The 25,000-nt window shown below is 35.3% G+C and overlaps 1 protein-coding gene across 1 annotated transcript in view; it reads right to left on the minus strand.

Annotated features, from left to right (window-relative positions):
- Exn (Ephexin) overlaps nucleotides 1–25,000 on the minus strand; it is a 222,187-nt gene that overhangs the window by 196,744 nt on the left and 443 nt on the right. Inside the window, exon 2 of the mRNA XM_068390827.1 lies at nucleotides 3,335–3,411. The gene's annotated coding sequence lies outside the window, so the exon portion shown is untranslated. The remainder of the gene's footprint in view (nucleotides 1–3,334; nucleotides 3,412–25,000) is intronic.

Here is a 25,000-nt window from a genome sequence, read left to right on the forward strand (position 1 = left end):
GTTATAAAGACATAATATATTAAATCAAAAGTACTTTAGGAAATTAAAAAAATATATATGTAAAAGAAACAAACAAATAGGAAAAAATAAAGTCAAAAAAAATATGTTCTAAATTAAATAAAAAGAAGTTCAAAACGAACAGAAATTGATAAATAAAATACCATCTTAATTTATAGATATAATAATATATTAAATTAAAAAATATTTAGAAAAAATATATATATGTAGAAGAAACAAACAAATAAAAAAATAAAGCAAAAAAATACTCCGAAACAAATAAAATTAAATTCAAAACGACCAGAAACTGTCTATAATAATATATTAAATCAAAAATAAATTAGAAAAAAATATATGTAGAAGAAAAAACAAATAAAAAAGCAAAAAAAAAAATAATCTGAAATAAATAAAATCAAATTCAAAAGGACCAGAAACTGAGAAAACAAAAGACTAGATTTTTATAAAGACAAAATAATCCAGAAACCTAAAGAGACTGGAGAAGAGTCCTATCCTCTTTAGTGCAGTCTCGGTAGGCAGCAAGGGAAGTGAGGAGGGGGGTGGGGAGGTGTGGGTTCCAGCTCCCGTGGGACGTGCTAGGACTCTTAAAGAGATCCCGAGAGATGGGGAGACAGGGTAAGATTCACTACTCTGACCTTCAAATGGTAGAAACCCTCACTAGATTTGTCAAGTATCATTAATAATAACAATAATAATAATAATAATAATAATAATAATAATAATAATAATTATTATTATTATTATTATTATTATTATTATCATTAGTGTTATTATTATTATTAATATTATCATTATCATCAACCCTTCAGGAACAACAATATGTTTAGAATATGCGGTTGATATCAATAATAATAATAATAATAATAATAATAATAACCATTATTATTGTCCTTAATATTATCATTATCAAGGCTTGAGAATCAACAGGTGTCTAAAAATATATGATTATGTGCGTATTAAAACCATTATCACAACTAAGTTCATTATTGCTACTGTACGCGACCCGTCAAAATGACGGCTATATTTTCATGGAGATATGCACACACTCAAAGATTCAACCCGTCCCACACCCTCCCCGGTTCCCAACTACAACAAGGCAGTTGTGGTTTCCAAGGTACCGCCTATCAGAAAGGCATGACTACTCTTCTCCCCCTATCCGTGGGACGGGGAGAGACCGAATAGTTAACGTCTGGTAATGCCTCTCTGCGTGACCGGAAAAAAATTATATATAGACACACATTTGCTCTTTATTATATAGGGGAGATTATTATTATTATTATTATTATTATTATTATTATTATTATTATTATTATTATTCAATATGGCCGCAAAATTGTCTGGATATGGTCAAATAAGAAAAATTACATAAATAAGAGAAGTTGAATGACTGAATGAAAAACTTAAAGATTTGACACATTCTAACATGAGCAAAATAATAATAATAATAATAATAATAATAATAATATTAATAATAATAATAATAGTTGCTGTTATTATTATTACTATTATTATCATAATTGTCCAAAAAGCATATAGACATATATATACATATATATATATATATATATATATATATATATATATATATATATATATATAATCAAATGCAAAGCATACTAATCTGATCTTACCCAGTAAAACTAAATCACAGGCACAAACACATGCACACACATTAAAACATATATATATATATATATATATACACACAAAATAACAACAAATGCAACCGTTTCTAGTGCACTGCATTACAAGGCCCCAGGCATGTTCTTATTCATGTCTGAGGTTCGGCCCGTTTATATATATATATATATATACATACATATATATATATGTATATATATATATATATACATATACATATATATATATATATATACATATACACATATATATATATATATATACAAAAGGCCTTTGTCCAGGGCACTTTCCACGAGGAAGCAACATGCCATCTTTAGTCGACCAAACCGAAAGTGCTGGCTTCCTCTTCTTCTTCTTCTTAGCTCGTCTCCGTAAGGTCATCGATCGCTCAAGGTCAAATCGCCGCTTGCTGTCGGAGAGAGAGAGAGAGAGAGAGAGAGAGAGAGAGAGAGAGAGAAGGGGGGGAGGGGTCATATGCAAATAATCAAGATGTTTTATCAATAAAGGTCCGGCAAGAAATATATATTTTTTAAAGTTCTCTCTCTCTCTCTCTCTCTCTCTCTCTCTCTCTCTCTCTCTCTAAAGGATACTGTATCCTAATACCATTAAAATCTCTTAAAAAGGTCAAAATGATGATAGATATCGTAGTGTATTTCCGGCTCAACATTTCTCCACCAACTAATCGCAATACAATGTAGGCATCTCCGGTCAGTGGCTAAGGCACCCATAACACCAGCGAAACTTCTGGCGTTCGATCCCAGAGCGAGCTGGAATGATTTGAAACAGTTCCCTGAAATCCACAAGTGACTGTTAACCTAAGCTGTTATTCAAGTACCTGGCATTCAATTAACTGTGGTGGGTTGAATTCACACTTAACCACGCACCGTCTCCAATAACTAGAGGTTCCCGTTTTCTTTCTAAATCCCATTTTCTTTCCACATTCCCTTTTCTTATCCTATAACTTCGCTCTATGCCCGTTAAAAGTGAACAGTTGAAGGAGGAAGACTTACTCGGTACTTGACAGATACATTGAATAAGTATTGTAGGTGTTATACCTCTCGGTTTGAAGGTTTAAAGGCCTCTCAAGAATGGCAGAGGCAAGGGACAGTGACACTGTCCTATCAAGCACGACAAAGACCTAGGGACTAACCATATATGATCAGCACCCAAGCCCCATCTCCACCTAAGCTAGGACCAAGGAGGGCCAGGCAATGGCTGCTGATGACTCAGCAAATAGACCTACAGGCTTCCCCAAAACTCCCCTCCCGTAGCTCAAAAGTTGCAGACACTATAGGAACTAACGAGTTTGAGCGGGACTCGAACCCTTGTCTGGCGATCACCAGGCAGAGACGACAACCCAGGAAACTTAAGATAACGGTCAAGATGCACAGATGAAGAGCTAGGAAGGGTAAAGGGTTCGACGCCCTGTTAATGAGATATGTGTGTAAAGTGTTAAGTCTGATTCTCCAGATGCAGTCTGAACTGAACAGTCCCTTGTTTTTGTTTGTTCGAAGGATACATATTCTTTTCCTTATGACTAGTTTTTACATCCTATTTATATTTTCAGGTCGCGTATGGGCAAAACCGCGTGGTCATAAGTAGATAAATTGCTAGATAAAAGGGAGAGAGAGAGAGAGAGAGAGAGAGAGAGAGAGAGAGAGAGAGAGTTAGTACATACCTTGACCTCCTTGCGTAGAGGTCAGCCTGTCGTCTCAGCCATTGCGGTCTAAGTCACGTGACCTCGAGAATCAGTGCCTGGGAAAGAAGAAACCATTTGTCAAATATAATCAAATTTAAGATACTGAAAAGATGAATACACAAATGATTAATAATCTCTCTCTCTCTCTCTCTCTCTCTCTCTCTCTCTGTATGTGTATATATATATGTATGTATATAAATGAATATATATACATATATATATAAAATATGTATATATATAAATTTATACATATATATACAGTATATATATGTATATATATATACATATTATATGTATATATTATTATTATTATTATTATTATTATTATTCTATAGGTAGTAGGTTGGCCAGGCCACCAGCCGCCCGTTGAGATACTACCGCTAGAGAGTTATGGGGTCCTTTAACTGGCCAGACAGTACTACATTGGATCCTTCTCTCTGATTACGGGTTTTTCCCTTTCCCTACACATACACCGAAGAGTCTGGCATATTCTTTACAGGTTCTCCTCTGTCCTCATTCACCTGACAACACTGAGATTACCAAACAATTCTTCTTCACCCAAGGGGTTACTACACTGTAATTGTTCAGTGGCTACATTCCTCTTGGTAAGGGTAGTGCCAAAGCCTCTGTACCATGGTCTTCCACTCTCTTGGGTTAGAGTTCTCTTGCTTGAGGGTACACTCGGGCACACTTCTATCAAATTTCCCTTCCTCTTGTTTTGTTAAAGTTTTATAGTTTATATAGGAAATATTTATTTTGATGTTGTTACTCTTCTTGAAATATTCTATTTTTCCTTGTTTTCTTTCCTCACTGAGCTATTTTCCCTGTTGAGGCCCCTGGGCTATTAGCATCCTGCTTTCCCAACTAGAGTTATAGCTTAATAATAATAATAATAATAATAATAATAATAATAATAATAATAATAATATTGTAAAACCAAAACGAAGATTAACTAGAATTATTTTTTCTTGTTTTCTTTCCTCACTGGGCTATTTTCCCTGTTGGGGCCCCTGGGCTATTAGCATCCTGCTTTTCCAACTAGGGTTATAACTTAGTAATAATAATAATAATAATAATAATAATAATAATAATAATATTGTAAATCCAAGATGAAGATTAACTAGAATGTGTAGCTTAATCTTCAGTATAGAATGATCTACAACTAATAAAAAAACAGAAGAGAAATAATGAACAAATAAACAAACATTAATAAATAAAATGACAACCTCATCCCTTAAAGGATCCGTAGTCCAACGAAGTTGGAAGGAGGTTATGTTTTACCCCGTTTGCGTCTGTGTGTGTGTTTGTTTATGAACAGCTTCCTGACCACAATTTTAATCGGAGAGTAATGAAACTTGCATGTATTAATTTTTATGTAAAAATATGGAAAGGATTACATTTTGGAAGGTCAATGTCAAAGGTCAAGGTCACAGTCAAGCAAAATGTCCAATTCACATAATCCGCCATAAGTTCGGACATCGTTGTCACAGAGACTTCAAACTTGGTTCATATTTGAGTGTATGAAAATCCACGCTAATTAATACACGTTAAGGTCAAAGATCAAGGTCAAGGTCGAGCAAACGGCCGAGCAAAAGGTCTGTGCTCTACGGAGTGCCCCTCTAATTACTGAGAGTGTTGTCCCAGGGTTTTAAACTTCTCAGTCTTCCATCAGTGTCTCAGATTCGGACGGTGTCGTATCAGTATGGCCTATTTCTAGGAGCCTTTAAAGCTCACTCGTGAGTGTCAGAGGCAAGGTACTAGTGACTGGTCAAATACACATATAATCCCCAATCGAACCCAATATCAACCAAAAGCTAGGACCAGGGAGGGCCAGTCAGTGGCTGCTGGTGACTCAGCAGGGAAATTTATAGCCTTCACCCTAACACAATTCCTCCCTTCCCTAGCTCATATGGACGGAAAGTGGCAGTTATTAGTAAAAACAATCAGACATGAGCGAGGATCGAACTCGCAACTACTGGAATATCTAGAGGTTACTCATGAGTGGCAGAGGCAAGGGGCAGGTACTAGAGACTGATCATATATACATATGATTCCCAACCAAACCCCCTCTCAACCCAAGCAAGGACCAGGGAGGGTCAGGCAGTTACTAATGGTGACTCCCCCCAAACAATCCCAGCCTCCTTATCCTCGCATCCGTAGCTCTTCTGGACGAAAAAGCTGCAGTCATTAGCGAAAACAACAAGGCTTGAGCGGGGATCGAACTCCCGACCAATGGAATTTCTAGAGATCTTGCATGAGTATTGCCTCCGTCTGGTACCCACAGGAGACCTACTGATCTAACAGCGCTCCTCAAACCAAACTAGGACCAGGGAGGGTCAGGCAATGGCTGCTAGTGACAGAGCAGGGAGACTTATAGCCTCTCCTCAAACAAACCCACACCATATCCTGCCCTCCCTATCTCATATGGACGGAAAGATTGCGATTATTAGAGAAAAATATCAGACTTGAGCTGGGATCGAACTGTCGACCAATGAAATTTCTAGAGATCTCCTGTACTAGCTGTGAAAATTTCAATATCTTTCATGAGCATTGCCTCCCTCTGGTACTCATAGCAATGTTGTATAATTCTGAAGGCCTACTGATCTATCAGCGCCTCTCAAACCAAGCTAGGACCAGGGAGGGTCAGGCAATGGCTGCTGGTGACAAAGCCTCCTCCCAAACCACCCATCTTCTTCTCCCTCGCTCATATGGACGGAAAGGCTGCAGTCATTAGAGAAAACTATCAGACTTGAGCGGGGATTCAACTCACCACCAATGGAATTTCTAATGTGAAAATTTCAATATTTTTCATGAGCATTGTCTCTGTCTGGTACAGCAGTGTTGCAAATGTCTGAAGGCCTACTGATCAGGGTTGCCAGGTTTTGCAAATGAAAAAGGCCAACGTCTGATCAAACTGCAGCTTTAAAAGGCCAACCTAATAATAGAAAAAAAGGTCGAAAATATAACATTTTAGACTAACCAACTTCAAAAAATGCCAAGTTTAGGTATCTAGCACGAAAAAAGAACAAATTTGGTTTTTTCTGGCCCGGAAAATGCCAAACTGGCAACTCTGATATATCAGCGCCATATCTGGATATGTGCGTCTCCACCACCGCATATGTAAAAGCGATCATGACCCACAGTGAAATGGAGAAGAACTTTTCCCTGTCATTATTGTCATTGCTGCCAATAACACCGTCATTAAAGGCTGTTTCCACCCGTGGTCGTGAGGGAAAGTAAAGCTTCAATAAAACTGTAGGTTATATAGAGAAGATTTAAATTTCTGTTTATCACAGATTGTTACCTCATAATTTATTTTTTTTTATTATATTTTATTTATATTTTATTTTATTCGTTTATTTAACATGCATATAAATATTTTGTCTTCCCGATGTTACTCGGCCCAGCTCTGTAAGAGTCGAGTTTGACTCAGGCTAGTTAATGTCCTCATTTTAATAATAATAATAATAATAATAATAATAATAATAATAATAATAATAATAATAAATAATGATAATGATGATAATAACAATAATAAATAATAATTATAATAATAATAATAATAATAATAATAATAAATAAATAATGATAATGATGATAATGACAATAATAAATAATGATAATAATAATAATAATAATAATAATAATAATAATAATAATAATAAATAATGATAATGATGATAATAACAATAATAATAATAATAATAATAATAATAATAATTAATAAAGATAATGATGAGAATATTAATAATAATAATAATAATAATAATAATAATGATAATAATAATAATAATAAATAATAATAATGATAATAATAATAATAATAATAATAATAATGATAATTATAATGATAATAATCATAAATAATAATAATAATAATAATAATAATAATAATAATAATAATAATAATAATAATAGAGGATTTGCAAAGCTTGCTTACCAACATGCGTGAAATATCAAATGATGTTTGGCTCAAGATGAATGTACACTAGACAGAAATGATGAGAACGGAATAGGCAAGGGAAGATGAAATCTCATTGTTAAGGAGAAAGGGATTAATGAGGGGGAATCATTTAAATATTTAGGAACTATGATCTCTAATACAGGATCTTTAGAATTAGAGTTTATTGAAAGATTTAAAAAAAGCAAATCAGACAATGGCTAGGTTAAGTAAAATTTGGAAATCAAATCGCCTGAAATTACATATAAAAATCCGACTATATATCAATTTAGTGAGGTCGTTGTTATTCTATGGACATTAGTCATGGTATGACAATGAAACAATCTACAACAGATTTAGCAGACTTGAGAACAAAGCCCTCAGAAGAATATTGAGAGTTAAATGGCAGAACAGGATTAAAAAATGAAACTACAAGAGAGATTACACAAGTGACATACGTAGATTAGATCATGATGAGGGGTAGATGGAGATGGTTTGGGCATGCTCTTCGCACTGCACAAGAGAGATTAGTTCACTAAACGTTCAGCTGGCCTCCACCAGGTATGAAAAACGTTGGAAGACCCAGGCCTACATGGCTGAGGACTATGAAGCACGAAATAAGAGATGATGAATGGAGAAGTATTGAATTAAAAGTTCAAGGTAGAGACGACTGGCGAAATCTAACCGAGGCCCTTTGCATCAATGATCGTAGATGATGATGATGATGAATGATATTTTTCTTTCATCCCGAATAATATTAATAACAATAACAACAATAATAATAATAACAACAACAACAACAATAATATAAATAACAACAACAACAACAACAACAACAACAACAACTTCATTCAAACAGAAACATCAAATGAAGAGTCAGACGGGGTCAAAAGAAAATGACCTTGAGAGTCTGCCTACAAGGAGACGAATGGAGGTTGTGAATGGATGAATGAGGTTGGAGGAGACATTTTCACCTGAATAACCTTTCACTCGGCACCGGAAACGAAAGGTTTCGAGTCGACCACATTTTTCTCCTGAGGTTTTGAGTTTAGAGATCGGGTCGGTATATAAGGCTCTGGGGAGGAATTCTTTTCTCTCTCTCTCTCTCTCTCTCTCTCTCTCTCTCTCTCTCTTCAGTATATATATATATATATATATATATATTTATACATTATAGTATATATGCATATATATATCCTGTACATAAAAATACACATCTATATTTATATATTTATGTATATGTTTGTCTGTGAGTGCAACTGTGCATGCATACATATATGTGTGTGTTTGCATCTCTTTTTCTGTATGTACCTATATTGCACTTACTTGGATAATCCAGAAAATTTGTGTTAAAAATGATAAAGAACAATTGACAAAATATGGAAAATGCAGAGTAAAAATCATGAAAATAAGAATAAGATAATAATAATAAGAGAACAAATATACAAAAATAATCTGATACTGAATATGAGAATGAGCGGAGACATTAAGATTTCCTGTCTCTATACGGACTGGATCCGGGAAAAGCTAGCTTCCGAAATTCAAAGAATGACCCGACTCAATATCCGGTATAAGGTTACATAGAACTCCTACTGACATAGTCCTTGATCTGTAAAGGAAATCATCATCATCATCATCATCATCACTTACTGCTACGCCTATTGATACAAAGGGCCTCAGTTAGATTTTGCCAGTCGTCTCTATCTTGAGCTTTCAAATCAATACTTCTCCATTCACCATCTCCTACTTCCCGCTTCATAGTCCTCAGCCATGTAGACCTGGGTCTTCCATCTCTTCTAGTGCCTTGTGGAGCCCAGTTGAAAGTTCGGTGAACTAATCTCTGTTGGGGAGTGCGAAGAGCATGCCCAAACCATCTCCATCTAACCCTCATCATAATCTTATCTACATATGGCACTCGAATAGTCCTCTCTTATAGTTTCATTTATAAGTCTTGCTAAGACTAGAAATGGATTACTATTATCCTTCCCTTGAAGTTCCAAGTTTATAAAGAAATCTGTCCTTTCAATTAGATATCCAATCCGGTAAAAAGATGTCAATCTAAGAATCAAATTGTGATCCGGATTTGGTATTAACCTTACGACTTTACATGACTCATCCTTGATCCGAAAACTAATTCTTTCAAATCATTATTACAAAAGATTACAGGATCTCCCTTAGATACATAGAGTAGAATGCAAGATCTTCATCAGGATTTTAAATTTAATTAGGCTCACACTGAAATTTATAGAATTAGCCTTTGATCCAAATAACCTATCTAGCTAAAATAATGACATCAAATCATATACATTTTTGCAATCTAAGTTACCGATCCAGAGAGATCTCCTCTGGATTCAAGAAAAAAAATCTCCACTTGATTCCAGAAAAAAATCTCCACTGGATTCCAGAAATAATCTCCACTGGATTCAAGAAAAAAATCTTCACTGAATTCCAGAAAAAAATCTCCACATGATTCAAGAAAAAATCTTCACTGGGTTCCAGAAAATAAATCTCCACTGGATTCCAGAAAAAAATTTCCACATGATTCAAGAAAAACATCTCCACATGATTCCAGAAAAAATCTCCACTGGATTCAAGAAAAAAATCTCTACTGGATATCAGAAAAAAAAATCTCCACATGATTCAAGAAAAAAAATCTCCACTGGATTCCAGAAAAAAATCTCCACATGATTCAAGAAAAAAATCTCCACTGGATTCCAGAAAAAAATCTCCACTCGATTCCAGAAGAAAATCTCCACTGGGTTCCAGAAAATAAATCTCCACTGGATTCCAGAAAAAAATCTCCACATGATTCAACAAAAAAAGAGAATCTCCACTGGATTCCAGAAAAAAATCTCCACTGGATCCCAGAAAAAAAATCTCCACTGGATTCCAGAAAAAAAATCTCCACATGATTCAAGAAAAAATCTCACTGGATTCAAGAAAAAATCTCCACTGGATTCAAAAAAACAAAATCTTCACTGGATTCAAGAAAAAAATCTCCAATGGGCTTCAGAAAATAAATCTCCACTGGATTCCAGAAAAAAATCTCCACATGATTCCAGAAAAAAACTCCACTGGATTCCAGAAAGAAATCTCTACTGGATACCAGAAAAAAATCTCCACATGATTCAAGAAAAAAAAATCTCCACTGGATTCCAGAAAAAATCTCCACTGGATTCCAGAAAATAATCTCCACTGGATTCAAGAAAAAACCTCAATTGGATTCAAAAAAAATCTCCACATGATTCAAGAAAAAATCTCCACTGGGTTCCAGAAAATAAATCTCTACTGGATTCCAGAAAAAAAAAATCTCCACATGCTTCATGAAAAACATCTCCACATGATTCCAGAAAAAAATCTCCACTGGATTCCAGAAAAAAAATCTCTACTGGATACCAGAAAAAAAAAAATCTCCACATGATTCAGGAAAAAAAATCTCCACTGGATCCCAGAAAAAAATCTTCACTGGATTCCAGAAAAAAATCTCCACTGGATTCCAGAAAAAACATCTCCACTGGATTCCAGAATAAATCTCCACATGAGTCAAGAAAAAGAATCTCCACTGGATTCCAGGAAAAATCTCCACTGGATTCCAGAAAAAATCTCCACTGGATTCAAGAAAAAAAATCTCCATTGGATTCCAGAAAAAAAATCTCAACTGGATTCCGGAAAAAAAATCTCCACTAGATTCCAGAAAAAAAAAAATCTCCACTGGATCACAGAAAAAATCTCCACTGGATTCCACAAAAAAATCTCCACGGGATTCCAGAAAATAAAATCTCCACGTGATTCAAGAAAAAAAAATCTCCATTGGATTCCAGAAAAAAGGTCTCCACATGATTCAAGAAAAAAATCTCCACTGGATTCCAGAAAAAAAGTCTCCACCTCATTCAAGAATAAAAAAGTCTCCACCTCATTCAAGAATAAAAAATCTCCGCTGGATTCCAGAAAAAAACTCCACACGATTCAAGAAAACAATCTCCACTGGATTCCAGAAAAAAATCTCCACTGGATTCCAGAAATAAAAATCTCCACTGGATTCCACAAAAAGATTTCCACTGCATTCCAGAAAAAAAAATCTCCACTGGATTAAAAAAAAAATTTCCACTGGATCCATGAATCTGACCTAGAAAAGAATTGTATTGCCGATACAGAAAAAAAGACTACAACGGATCCATGTTAGCTGATCCGGAAGATATTTGCATTGCCGATCCAGAAAGCCTCCGCTGGATCCTTGAAGTTGATCCGGATTGCTGATCCAGGAAAAGACTCCTCCAGATCCACAAACCTGTTTTGGAAGATATTTGGATTGCCGATACAGGAAAAGACTCCACTGGATCCATGAAGCTGATTTGGAAGATATTTGAATTGCCGATCCAGGAAAAGACTCCAACGGAACCATGAAGCTGATCCATAAGTTATTTGGATTGCCGATCCAGAAAGTCTTCACCAGATCCTTGAAGCTGATCCGGAAGATACTTGGATTGCCAAGTCAGGAAAAGACTCCACCAGATCCATGAAGCTGATCCGGAAAATATTTGGATTACCGATCCAGATAAGACTCCGCCGGATCCATGAAGCTGATCCGGAAAAGAAAAACCATCAAAACATTGTAGAGGCAGTGCAGTGGTACATGGGTTGTTGCAGCCAGTAATTTTAGCCTTCAGGAAGCGCTGTAAACGTTGTCGAGGCTTCATGAGGAAAGAACTACCTGTGATTTGAGCCAACAGAACAAACTAGTCCTTAAGTTTAGAGTAAATCCGGTGAGAGTTTAGTTAATTTCCCTCCACGAGTTGACACTTGATCCACTCCGAAAAAAAAATGTATATAAGACTGAAGTGAAAGCGAAAAACCATCTCCACTGTGATAAATTGTCATTTTCCACTGAGGAAACTCTCATTTCCTCACTTCCATTTTGGATCAACTACGATTCATCTCAGAAGTGAATAAAGTTTAGAAAATGATTAGAAATTACTTTCTGGCAGAATATTACAAATATACATATTATTTTGACTTCAAGTTGAAAGATAAAAGTTTTCACATAAAATCATTCCAACAAACGAACATACACATTAAGTAAAAACATACACACTTACAAAATTAGCTTCTATACAATCTCAAAGATATTGTATTTATAAGAGTAATTTTATACCGAAAATGAAAATGGAATAATAATAATACCAATTCCCTAATATCGCAAGAGGGTCTGCCCCTCTCTTTTATTCTTCTCCTATACTTCTCTTTCTCCCTATTTCCTTAATCTTTCCCATCCCGAGCACCTGCCTTTGAGCTATGAATTGGATTGTATCCAGGGGTACTCTTCCTTTCTCCATATTCCCCACTTCCCTATTATTATTATTATTATTATTATTATTATTATTATTATTATTATTATTATTATACCGAAAAACATACGCCTGTAATGGATGCAAAAATAAGTTATTTTTCCACACAGTAAGCTAGAAAACACCAAATACACATGGATTGTCACACATGCGTATGATAAACTCACAGATCAAATTTCCGAATACGCACACGCGGGCGTTGCAACTACAGTGAATAACAGTTTTTCAGAGATCTACTCCTGTAATTCCGCTCTATAATCCTCTGACTGTAATGTAGAATTATAGTACATCTACTACAGCAGTAAGGGCAACGTACGATTACAAAAAAATTAAAATCTGTAATGTATCTTGTCTGGGTAGAGGAAAAGAAAAAGATAAAGTGGATACATCGCAACCCTAATTCAAAACAAACTCACACACATACACACATACATACATATATATAAATATATATATATATATATATATGTGTGTGTGTGTGTGTGCGTGTGTGTGTGCGTGTGTATATATATATATATATATGTGTGTGTGTGTGTGTGTGTGTCTAATGCGACTTTTTCTTTTCTTGTAAGCAGAGAAAATACAGATTTTATGTAATCGGCCGTTGCACCTTCCCACTGTAATACATGAACTGTAATCCTAAAGCCTGTGCGTGCGTGTGTCCAAAACATTTCGGCAAAGGGTCAACCGGAATAACCAGCTGATCTTTATCTCGTTGAGATGGATCCCGGCCACATGTTTTGGAACCCTTCATTTGAGGAGATGCGGTCACTGATGTGCACTTCACATTTTTCGCATTTCTCAAACATCCGCTAAATTACGCAGGTCCTCTTACAGCTATGTTGGGTGTGGTTCTCTCTCTCTCTCTCCTCTCTCTCTCTCTCTCTCTCTCGTTGTATTTGGATAAATTCTACAACGTTGATGGATTTCTAGCCTGAAGATGAGAGGAGACACCCGGCACCCTCTCGTAACGCATAGCATCTAAACTACAAAAACTCTCTCTCTCTCTCTCTCTCTCTCTCTCTCTCTCTCTCGTTGTCTTTAGATACATTCTACGAGTCACTCCAAGTTATGAACCAGACTAGGTACGAAAGTGGATCCACTTCTAGCCTGAAGATGAGAAGTGACACCTAGCGCGTATTAGCCGAACTACAACAAAATATTTCCCTTTATCTTTGACAATAACGTAAAACAATGAAAATAATAACTTACTAAATTATTATAATTATACTCGCATTCCTCCCCATGTTATGAAAGTCATTAACACACCTGGCCACCATAAAAACGTCATTAACAATTAAGCCAAGAAGCAGATAATTAACTTAATAATAAGAATTCACATGGTGCGTTCGTTTACCTGATGACACCTGTAATAAAGAGGGTTACAATAGCCTGTATCTTACAGGTAATTGGTTTGTTTACGTGGAGCTGCTTGCAATTACCAGAGTCGTTCCTCCCTGTACATTTACCATGAAACGATTAGAGGTAATTGGCCTATTCACCAATAGACCCCTGTACAAATACGGGTCACCTTTATCTGCCTTTATCCGACGAGGAGATCAAAGGTAACAACTTTGGAATTCTGTCACTTTCTCTGCGTTCCAAAAATCACTTAAATATACATAAGATTCTAGCGTGACTCTGTTAAGAACATGGAAACTTACCATGAAAAGTTCAATCAAATCATCTCTCTCTCTCTCTCTCTCTCTCTCTCTCTCTCTCTCTCTAAAAAAAAAAAACTGTTATTATAGGGAATCCAAGATACGTCACCTGTTCTAACCGCGAGTTCTTCACACCCGATAAATTAATTAATTTAGCTCACATGATTCTTACAATAATCTTATATATATACATATATATATATATATATATACATATATACATTAATATATATATATATATATATACATATATATATATATATATATATATAACTATGTGAGTGCGTGTAATTTCATGTATCCACTGTTAAATTATCTAATGAAGAAATTCGGGAAATAAAATCAAGAGTTTTACCTTTGTAAGTCCTTTTGCAATACAACAATGGGAAACATGCCGATTAATAAAGGCTGATTAGCAAGAACAATACCTACTGAATCTCAAGGAGGTTAATCTCTCTCTCCCTCTCTCTCTCTCTCTCTCTCTCTCTCTCTCTCTCTCTACATAGACACATGCTGGAATAAGGCCAACTATAACTGAAAAACATAACTAACAATTATTCATAGCTTTCCCTCTAGCTGCATGGCGTAATTGGTAGCCAGCGCGTGTTACACACAAAGAGATCCGGGTTCGATCCCTGTTGATATTTTTTTAGGATTCTGTTGGCGTAGATAGTGAACTATGTACAGTTGGACACAGGAATTCCTGGTACACCTCGATCTGAGGATGTGCAGCCTGTCGCTCTCTTATACGGTGAGTTCATGTGTGTGGCACCGCGGAGTCAGGGTGTAACCAAGATCTTTAGACTTTAAAGGCGACTCATGAATGGCAGAAGCAAGGGACAGTGATATTGCCCTGTCAAACAGGACAATGCCCTAGAGACTGACCATATATACAAATGATCAGCGCCCAGAGTTTCAAGTCTCGCTCAGGCTAGAATGTTTCTTATAGTGTCTGCAACCTCACCATCCTTGTGAGCTAAGCATAGGGGGGTGGAGAGCAAATAGGTCTACCTACTGAGTCATCAGCAGCCATTGCCTTGCCTTTCCCGGTCGTAGCTTAGGTGGAGAGAAAGGGGGCCTGAGTGCTGATCATATGTATATATGACCAGTCTCTAGGGCATTGTCCTGCTAGGGAATTGCTCTCTCTCTCTCTCTCTCTCTCTCTCTCTCTCTCTCTCTCCGGAAGAGAAGATATTTTTTTCTTCCCGGGAGTGCCCCTTGCCCAAGGGTATGGCGGCCTTAGATAACAGGTGGGCACAGAAACACCTGGTGTGGTGCCCCTGCTTCCGTGTTCCGGCACGAGATACCCTTGGGCTCTTGCGGTTTATGTCATATGTCAGCCTCAGGGGAAGTAACACCCTTCAGGGGTAGGGTAAGCCTCTCAGGGGTAGGTATGCCCCTCAGGAATAGGTAAGCCTGTCGAGGAGGACATCCATTTAAACCGAGGGGAAAGCAAGTCTCGCTCACTGTATATCACCATTCCTGTTCTCTTTCATATTTCATATTTCATATATTTGGTGCTTTTAATTTCAAATTTCGTCAGAATCCTTTTAACAAATAAGTATACAATTTTATTCTATTGATGCTTATTGGGATGAATGCTGTATATTCCAAAAATAAAATGTAAGTAAGCTAGCAGTGGGCCTTAGGAATAGTCTGGGGGAAAAGAGGCAATATTGCATAATGAGGTTAAGGAATCAAAATGAAATGGTGAGTAGGTGGTTTCCCATCCATAGGAAGGATAGTAAGAGTGGAATGATGCAGATGATAATGCGTAGGTATAGAACAGTGAAGAGAAATTGCAAAAAAACTAATGAAAGAGTTTATAAACATTTGCAAGAGACCTCACTTTAAAAATGTATATATTCCTAAAATTCTCAAAGAAAAACCAAGAACAGGAAGTGGACCACAAAAAGTATATATTCCTAAAGAGAAAAAGAAAAAAGTAGTATTATTATTTTCATTATTACTAGGAAAGCTACAACCCTATTCGGAAAAACAAGATGCTATAAGCCCAATAACTTTAACAAGGAAATATAGCCCAGTGAGGAAAGGAAATAATGAAATAAATAAACTATATGAAAAGTAATGAAATATTAAAAAAGACTCGTGTCACCCGGTCCAACATGAAAACATTTGCTGCAAGTTTGAACTTTTGAAGTATCCCCTATCACTTGCCCCTTTCCAACCGCCTCCGAACGAACAGCCAGGTAGACATAACGGTGTAATTATAAACCGCGAAATTAAATCGAATATATAGAAAAAAAGATACATCCAGTACACCACCTGTGCTTCTCTTCACACACTTCCCGAGCTGAACTGGGTCCTTCCCTGTCTGCCCTCCAATCAAACACCTGTCGAGCGAGATTCTATTTTTCGTAAAGAGTTTTCCCGTATTTTCTTCAATTACAAAATCGGGTTTTCGGTGTAACTTACCGTTGGTCGAAGAAAAGATTCGTTTCTACTGACCTCTGATGTTTGTGGTTGTTCTGGAGAACTTTTTTTTTTAAAGGAGTGGTATTTTATTTTTCTATTATAAATACTTCTTTTTCAGGTAATAATGTTACTACTGAAATGTAATATAGATAAAAAATAATTAATAATTTTTACAGTTACTTTTATCATCGATCTCGTTATCATTATTTATCATTATTGTTATTATTGGAAGATGGAGATGATTTTGGCATGCTCTTCGCACTGCCCAAGAGAAATTAGTTCACCAAACTTTCAGCTGAGCTTCACAAGGCACCAAAAGAATTGGGAGACCTAGGCCTACGTGGCTAAGGACTATGAAGCGTGAAGTAGGGGATGATGAATAGAGAAGTATTGAATTAAAAACTCAAGATAGAGACGACTAGCAAAATCTAACCAAGGCCCTTTGCGCCAATAGACTTAGGAAAAGATGATGATGATGATGATTATTGTTATTATCATTAATGATTTTGATGTGTTACCATATCGAATGGCAGCCTTCTACTACTACTACTACTACTACTACTACTACTACTACTACTACTACGGATTATTATTATTATTATTATTATTATTATTATTGTTGTTGTAAACAAAAATTACATTTAAGCTCTTTTAACGTCTTATAAAATCAAACTTTCAAAGCAACTTTTATTCGACGTATGGTAATAACGACACTATGAGAGAGAGAGAGAGAGAGAGAGAGAGAGAGAGAGAGAGATTATCCCTGATGGTCACATTATCACCATGTAACTATGTAGCGTTACCACATAATGTTACTTGATTAACGTAACGTTACCGTTACATTCGCAAAGGTAATGCTGGGAATTACTTTGGATATGCTTTGAGAGAGAGAGAGAGAGAGAGAGAGAGAGAGAGAGAGAGAGAGAATTGGCAAAGGCATTTGAGAATATAACAACAATAAAAACAACAAGTACAATAATAATAATAATAATAATAATAATAATAATAATAATATCACCAACAACAACAACAATAATAATAATAATAACAATAATAATAATAATAATAAGAAGAAGAAGAAGAAGAAGAAGAAGAACAACAACAACAACAACAACAACAACAACCACAACAACAACAAAAGAAGAGGAAGAACAACAATAACAACAACAACAATAATAATAATAACTGATGGACATCATGAGAAAATCATCCAAGCAATATAAATAAAATTCTAACCCCCCTTGGGATCGATCCCAAGACTCTTAAAATGACAGGGATCTATCTAATAACGTGGTAGATATTCATTATATATATATATATATATATATATATATTTATGGATATAATTATCACTATATGGCAAAACTACTGTTTCGTACAATGACTGAGTTTAAAAAGGTAATTACGTAATGTTTCTCTCTCTCTCTCTCTCTCTCTCTCTCTCTCTCTCTCTCTCTCTATAAAAATTTGATAGAAATGTTGTCTTCGTAACCGTCATCATCATTACTTATTACTCTCATTACAACGGTCTTCCGGGTTCGTTACGGTTATATACGCATTTATTGTGAATCGAACGGTGAAGTAATATATATATATATATATATATATATACATATGTATATATATATTTATATATACTATATATATATGCATACATACATACATATATATACATGTATATATATATATATATATATATACAATATATATATATATATATATACGGTATATATATATATATATATATATCCATATATATATACATATATATAATTTTGCTCATTTAGACGTGTTTTCATATATATTAATATAAGCCATATATCTTACACTTCCTAATAACTGGAGTCTCTCTACATCGGGATCAGAGACCCAAGAGGGAATCAACTGAAAGATATTAGCTTCTGGTCGGCCAGGGAATCGAACCCAGGCCCAAGAAACTGAAGTTCCATTGACTCACCAACTCTTTGTGGCTGAGTTGCTAAGTCAATGGAACCTCAGTGTCTTGTGTCCGGGTTCGATTCCCAGGCCAACCCGAAGCTATTATCTTTCAGTTGATTCCCCCTTGAGTCTCTGATCCCGACGTAGAGAGAATCCAGATATTAGGCGGTGTATAATATATGGCGTATATGATTATATATATATATATATATATATACTGTATATATATAAATATACATATACGTATATATATATATATATATACATACATAAATATATATATATATATATATATACTGTATGTATATAAATATACATATATGTATATATATATATATACATAAATATATATATATATATATATATATTAAACAAACTTTTTTTAGGCAGTGCAGTCGTGAGAAGCTGTTACCCTTTTTGTTTTTAGTTCGGAATTATGGAGTGAGGTTGCAAGCTTCACCTCTGTTCTTTATGTTTTCCCAACGGTAAACCATCCAGTATCCGACTTGATCCAACCTTTTTTATGAAAAGAGATAACACATAAGAAAATCATGGAAGTAAATCAAATTTCTCTCTGTAAAGCAGAAAATGTATGAAAATGTAAACATAAAAAGAAAGGACACTTAGGCTCCTTTTACGTAACGTACATCAGTGCCATCTGTTGACGGCCGTTGAAACGGATCATCTCACACAGACAACAGATGATGGGACGAAAAGATGAAACCAATATTTGGTGATTCTGTAATATGGGTGAATGCCTAATAGTGTCAGGGTTACAGAGTTGTTGTTCTGGTGCGTTACTTGTATTCTATAGAGTTCTTGGTTAAACGACTGCTTGTCTAGTTGTTAAGAAATTCAATTTCAATCGTCATTTGGTACCAATTCTCGTAATTTGTAAGGTACGATAAAATCGAGAACCTCTCTCTCTCTCTCTCTCTCTCTCTCTCTCTCTCTCTCTCTCTTCGGTGCAACATTCATATTCTCCTTCAGCTTCTCGCCTTCCCTCTCTTATTTTATATTATCTTTACTTATGTCTCTTATTCAATAAGTCTCTCTCTCTCTCTCTCTCTCTCTCTCTCTCTCTCTCTCTCCCTAACGTTTTATTAACCCTATAAAATAAAATAAAAAATAGAATTACACTGCGAAAACAGTTAACATCGCCAACCCACCGGAATTTGCAGAGCAATGGCATGTGCCATATGACATGAAACTTGTATTTTCCGCTTTGCAATTATTGCAGTATTCGATTGTTATCATGAATAACCCTTTATTATTTACTGATAACTTATTCCTTCCATATATTTCCCGGTTATCATTATTGCACTGTATAGGGAATCTATTTTTGGCAAATGATTTTAATATAGGAAATTATATAGATAGGCTATATTTTTTTATTCCGGTATCTTGAAATGGCCATTTTAATTTTACATTTAATCTTACATTTTTTAATAAAAATATCTTCCCTATATAATAAAGAGCAAGTTTCTAGTTATATATACACACACACACACACATATATATATATATATATATAATATATACATATATATATATATACATATATATATACATATCTACATACATGCATATATATATACAGTATATATATATATATATATATATGTATATATATATGCATATATATATATATATATATGACCACTCACGCCCACCTCTCGACGTCCCTCGGATAGGGGGAGAGGAAACAGTCATACCCTGATGAGAGGGTGGTGCATGTGACGTGTGTGTGCATATCTATCTAAATATTTAGCCGTCACTTTTAAAGGGTCACGTACACTAGTATTAATATATATATAACATTCAGCTTTTCAATTACACAAGTTTTGCCCTTTAAATTACAATGCACAAAACTAAATATTGTTGTTACAGTAACCTTTAGATTTTATTTTACTAAATTCTGATTTTGAATTAGAGTTTGGACCAGACAAACAAATTAGATAGCTAAAAAGTGGGTGGAGACACGGGTCCAAGGTAGGCTACAAAGACCCATAAATAATGCCTACAGTCCACCACTTGAGATGCACTCAGGAGATACAGGTGCTATGTAAATACATATTGTGTTTAGTATGATAGGAACCTTGCGATAAACAGAACTAGCCCTCGAAAGAATTGACTTTGTTACGAACGCCTTTAGTGCAAAGACGTGCGAACGCATAAATGATGTCAAGATAATTCACCTAGTACATTCTCTCTCTCTCTCTCTCTCTCTCTCTCTCTCTCTCTCTCTCTGTATATGTACGTATATATAAATATCTATCTATATATATACATATATATATGCAAATATATGTGTTTGTGTCTACTATATGCATATACATATACATACATACATATATATATATATATATATATACATAAATATATATGTACACACACATGCACACACATATATATATTTATATATATATATATATATATATACATATATATATATATATATATATACATGTATATATATACATGTATATATATGTGTGTGTGCCTGTGTTGCTTTCATGGTGTAAAACGAATTGAAAGACGAAAAAGCGTAGAAGGATGCAGATGTGATACAAAGAAAGATGCTGTTGAAATACTGTTCAGAGAGTTTTGAAATGGTTTGGCCATGCGAAAGGAATAGAAGACGGTGATAGAAAACCTAAAAAAAAAAAAAAAAAAAGATGGATAAACGTGTAGAAAAAAAATACATTTGAAAGAGACTTGATATAATGTACGCGGAAAGTGAAGGCAAGATAAATGTGAATAGCGCATTTCATGTACGGAGGTTTGACGGGCTGCTTATGAGTCATAGATCGTTTTCACTAAGAGGGTGAAGTTGCTAGCCACACTACTTGAGCTACTGATCATCTTGTAGTTTATTTACTTCCTTGTTTCCTTTCCTCACTAGGCTATATTTCCTTGTTGGAGCTCTTAGAGTTTTTCTTTTCCAACTAGAGTTATAGCTTAGCTTGTAATAATAATAATAATAATAATAATAATAATAATAGCTAGCAGCATTGTCCTGAAAAACCGAATATGATAAATATGTAAATAAACTAGGAATTGCAAGTAAATTGAATAATGAATAAAAGTAGTCAAAGGCAGAATAAATTACAAATAAAAAAAAACATTGAAACTCACATAACGCAATATTTAGAAAATAAAAAAAGGAAACCATCAGTAAGAAAGACTTCAAAGGTGAGCCATTGAGTGAGCCATTGAGTGAACCAGGCAATGCTAACGTGAGCCATCACAACCCACCATTATTTACGAATGCTGATGAGCGTGGCTTGCCTGGGAAGAATCAGAAGTGGCGTGGCAGAGATGTAGGTCAACTAGAGGAAGGCAGAGTAATTGAGCGATTTTTAAATGCTCGTCTGTGGTATTTCAGGGTTGTCAGAGATCTCCTCTCTCTCTCTCTCTCTCTCTCTCTCTCTCTCTCTCTCTGATTCCCAGTTTAACATACAAAACTTATTTAACATCTTAACTATTTCCTTCTCTCTCTCTCTCTCTCTCTCTCTCTCTCTCTCTGATTCCCAGTTTAACATACAAAACTTATTTAACATCTTAACTATTTCCTTCTCTCTCTCTCTCTCTCTCTCTGATTCCCAATTTAACATACAAAACTTATTTAACATCTTAACTATTTCCTTCTCTCTCTCTCTCTCTCTCTCTCTCTCTCTCTGATTCCCAGTTTAACATACAAAACTTATTTAACATCTCTCTCTCTCTCTCTCTCTCTCTCTCTCTGATTCCCAGTTTAACATACAAAACTCATTCAACATCTTAACTACTTCCTTCTCTCTCTCTCTCTCTCTCTCTCTCTCTCTCTCTCTTTCTGATTCCCAGTTTAACATACAAAACTTATTCAACATTCTCTCTCTCTCTCTCTCTCTCTCTGATTCCCAGTTTAACATACAAAACTTATTCAACATCTCTCTCTCTCTCTCTCTCTCTCTCTCTCTCTCTCTCGAATTATCATTATCTAAAACATCATACCTAATAACTGACAACATCAACTCTTCGACCTTTCGCTGAATTAGATATACTTGGGCAAATCAGTTTTGTGTCAAAATATTTATTCGAATATTTTAAATACTAAATATTTAGATATTTTCAATGCTTATTTAGAGCAAAAGAACTATTTCCAAGGATGAGCATAAAGGCCAAGGGCAGTTCCACTCATACACAGAATAACTTCTTTTATTTTGCCTTTGTTGTTCTTGTGTATAATGTCACTCGCAGCGCAGACGACGGCCAATTTAAGTGGTTAGAAGCGATAATTACCTCAATATGAAGTTATAAACACAAATTATCCTCTGAGATATAAGTATATTTCCGTCCTTCACGTACAAACACACAACAGAAACAAATGCAGACGTTTCTAGTCCCCATCCATGGAAAGCATGAAACAAGTTGAACCGGATAAGCCAACTCGTATATGGAAACAGACCAGACATAAAAGGACATATATCTATGGTTTACATATCCAATTCTAGTCCTCAAAAACACTGAGATGAAGCAGTGATTCCAATGAAGTAAATTGCTCGACGATACATTTAAACCATTGACTTGTGATCTAGCAGACCAATGCTACACTGTTAAATATAAGCCGTAAAAAAAAAACTAAAAATCATGGAATAAATGTTGCCAGGCATTTACTGTTTTAGAAACAGATATATTGACGTTAAGAAGTGATATTACAGTCACCACCCCGTAAAAGATAATAACAAATCAGGGTAAAATTACGGTCACCTGTATTTTACTGAAATACGGCTAAGAACTATATTTTTGCGAAGATTTTCTGGTTAATTTTACGATGTTTTTAACAGTGTATTTCCACTCATTCATAAGGAAGTTGAACTGGAGCTCGATTCTAATGTCATAGGCAACAACAACAACAACAACAACAACAACAACAACAACAACAACAACAACAACAACAACCACGCCCCTCTTCCCCCAAACGGCAGACGTGAAGCTTCTATTGACTGATTCATTTTCATCTCCGTGTTCCAATTCAGAGCACGCATTTCCTCCCTTATTACCTCCTTCCTCATTACCTCTCGACACCCACTTTTCCAGAGTTGAAATCGACCTCTCACGTGACCTGCCTCCCAAATTGTTCCCATATTACCTCGCACTCTGTTTTACGCTTGAGTAAAACACATGGTGACTTCGTGATCTAAGTAACCTGTTATCATGATATTCTAGGTTAGAGAGAGAGAGAGAGAGAGAGAGAGAGAGAGAGAGAGAGGATAGTCAGTCGCTTTTACGAGAGTGTAACTTAAAATGTATTATATAAAAATATATGTTTATATACATACATACATACATACATACACATACTGTATATATATAGATGTGTGTGTGTGTATATGTGCGTGTGTAATGTGACCTGAATTACACCCAGGAACTGATGACATTAGAAAAGCACGCGAAACATGCCAACCTTTCCGTGTTCTTGCAATTGTGCTAAATTTAATGACAGCTTTTCACGATCTCTGATAACCTAAACACGCTAAATACTCCTCCTACTTACTACATGACGTGTGCATGACCCGAAAAAAATGGATTTCAAAAGCATTGTAAAGGAACGAATATGTGTACCCTAGAATCCTAGATTATCTTCCAACTTTTGTGAAATTGGGGCGTTTGTTATCGGGATGTTATGACTCTCTCTCTCTCTCTCTCTCTCTCTCTCTCTCTCTCAGCATATATATATATATATATATATAGTATGTGTGTATGACCATTATCCTGTATCCCTTGAAATTCATAACACATCTATTAACCAAAAGAGTAAAATATGCAAGTGGACAAGTGACGATAGTGTGTCGCAATCAGGAATTATACATTTGAACTGTTTAAATAATCTCATAAATAACATAAAAAATAACTTCAACACTTTTATTAAATATCAATGTAATGAATATATGACAGACATTCAAGCAAACTCACTTAGGATTAAAACTTTCACATAAAAAATAATAATTAAACAAAAACACAACGAAAAGCTGAAGGTTACACAATAAGATGAAAGGGTTGTGATGGCCTATAGGAAACTTCCCTGCCTAGCGATCTGCCGGATTGGGGTTCGAGACCCGCTCAAGCTCGATAGTTTCTTGTAGTGTCTGCAACCTCACCATCATTGTGAAATAAGGATAGGTTGTTTAGGGGAGCCTATATGTCTACTTGCTGAGTCATCAGCAGCCTCTGCTTGGCCTTCCCTGGTCCAATCATGGGGTCCAAGCTCGGGTGGAGAAGGGGCTTGGGCGCTAATCATATGTACAGTATATAAGGTCAGTCTCTAGGGCATTGTCCTGCT

This window comes from Palaemon carinicauda, chromosome 17, assembly GCF_036898095.1.
Source record: "Palaemon carinicauda isolate YSFRI2023 chromosome 17, ASM3689809v2, whole genome shotgun sequence".
Taxonomy (NCBI): domain Eukaryota; kingdom Metazoa; phylum Arthropoda; class Malacostraca; order Decapoda; family Palaemonidae; genus Palaemon; species Palaemon carinicauda.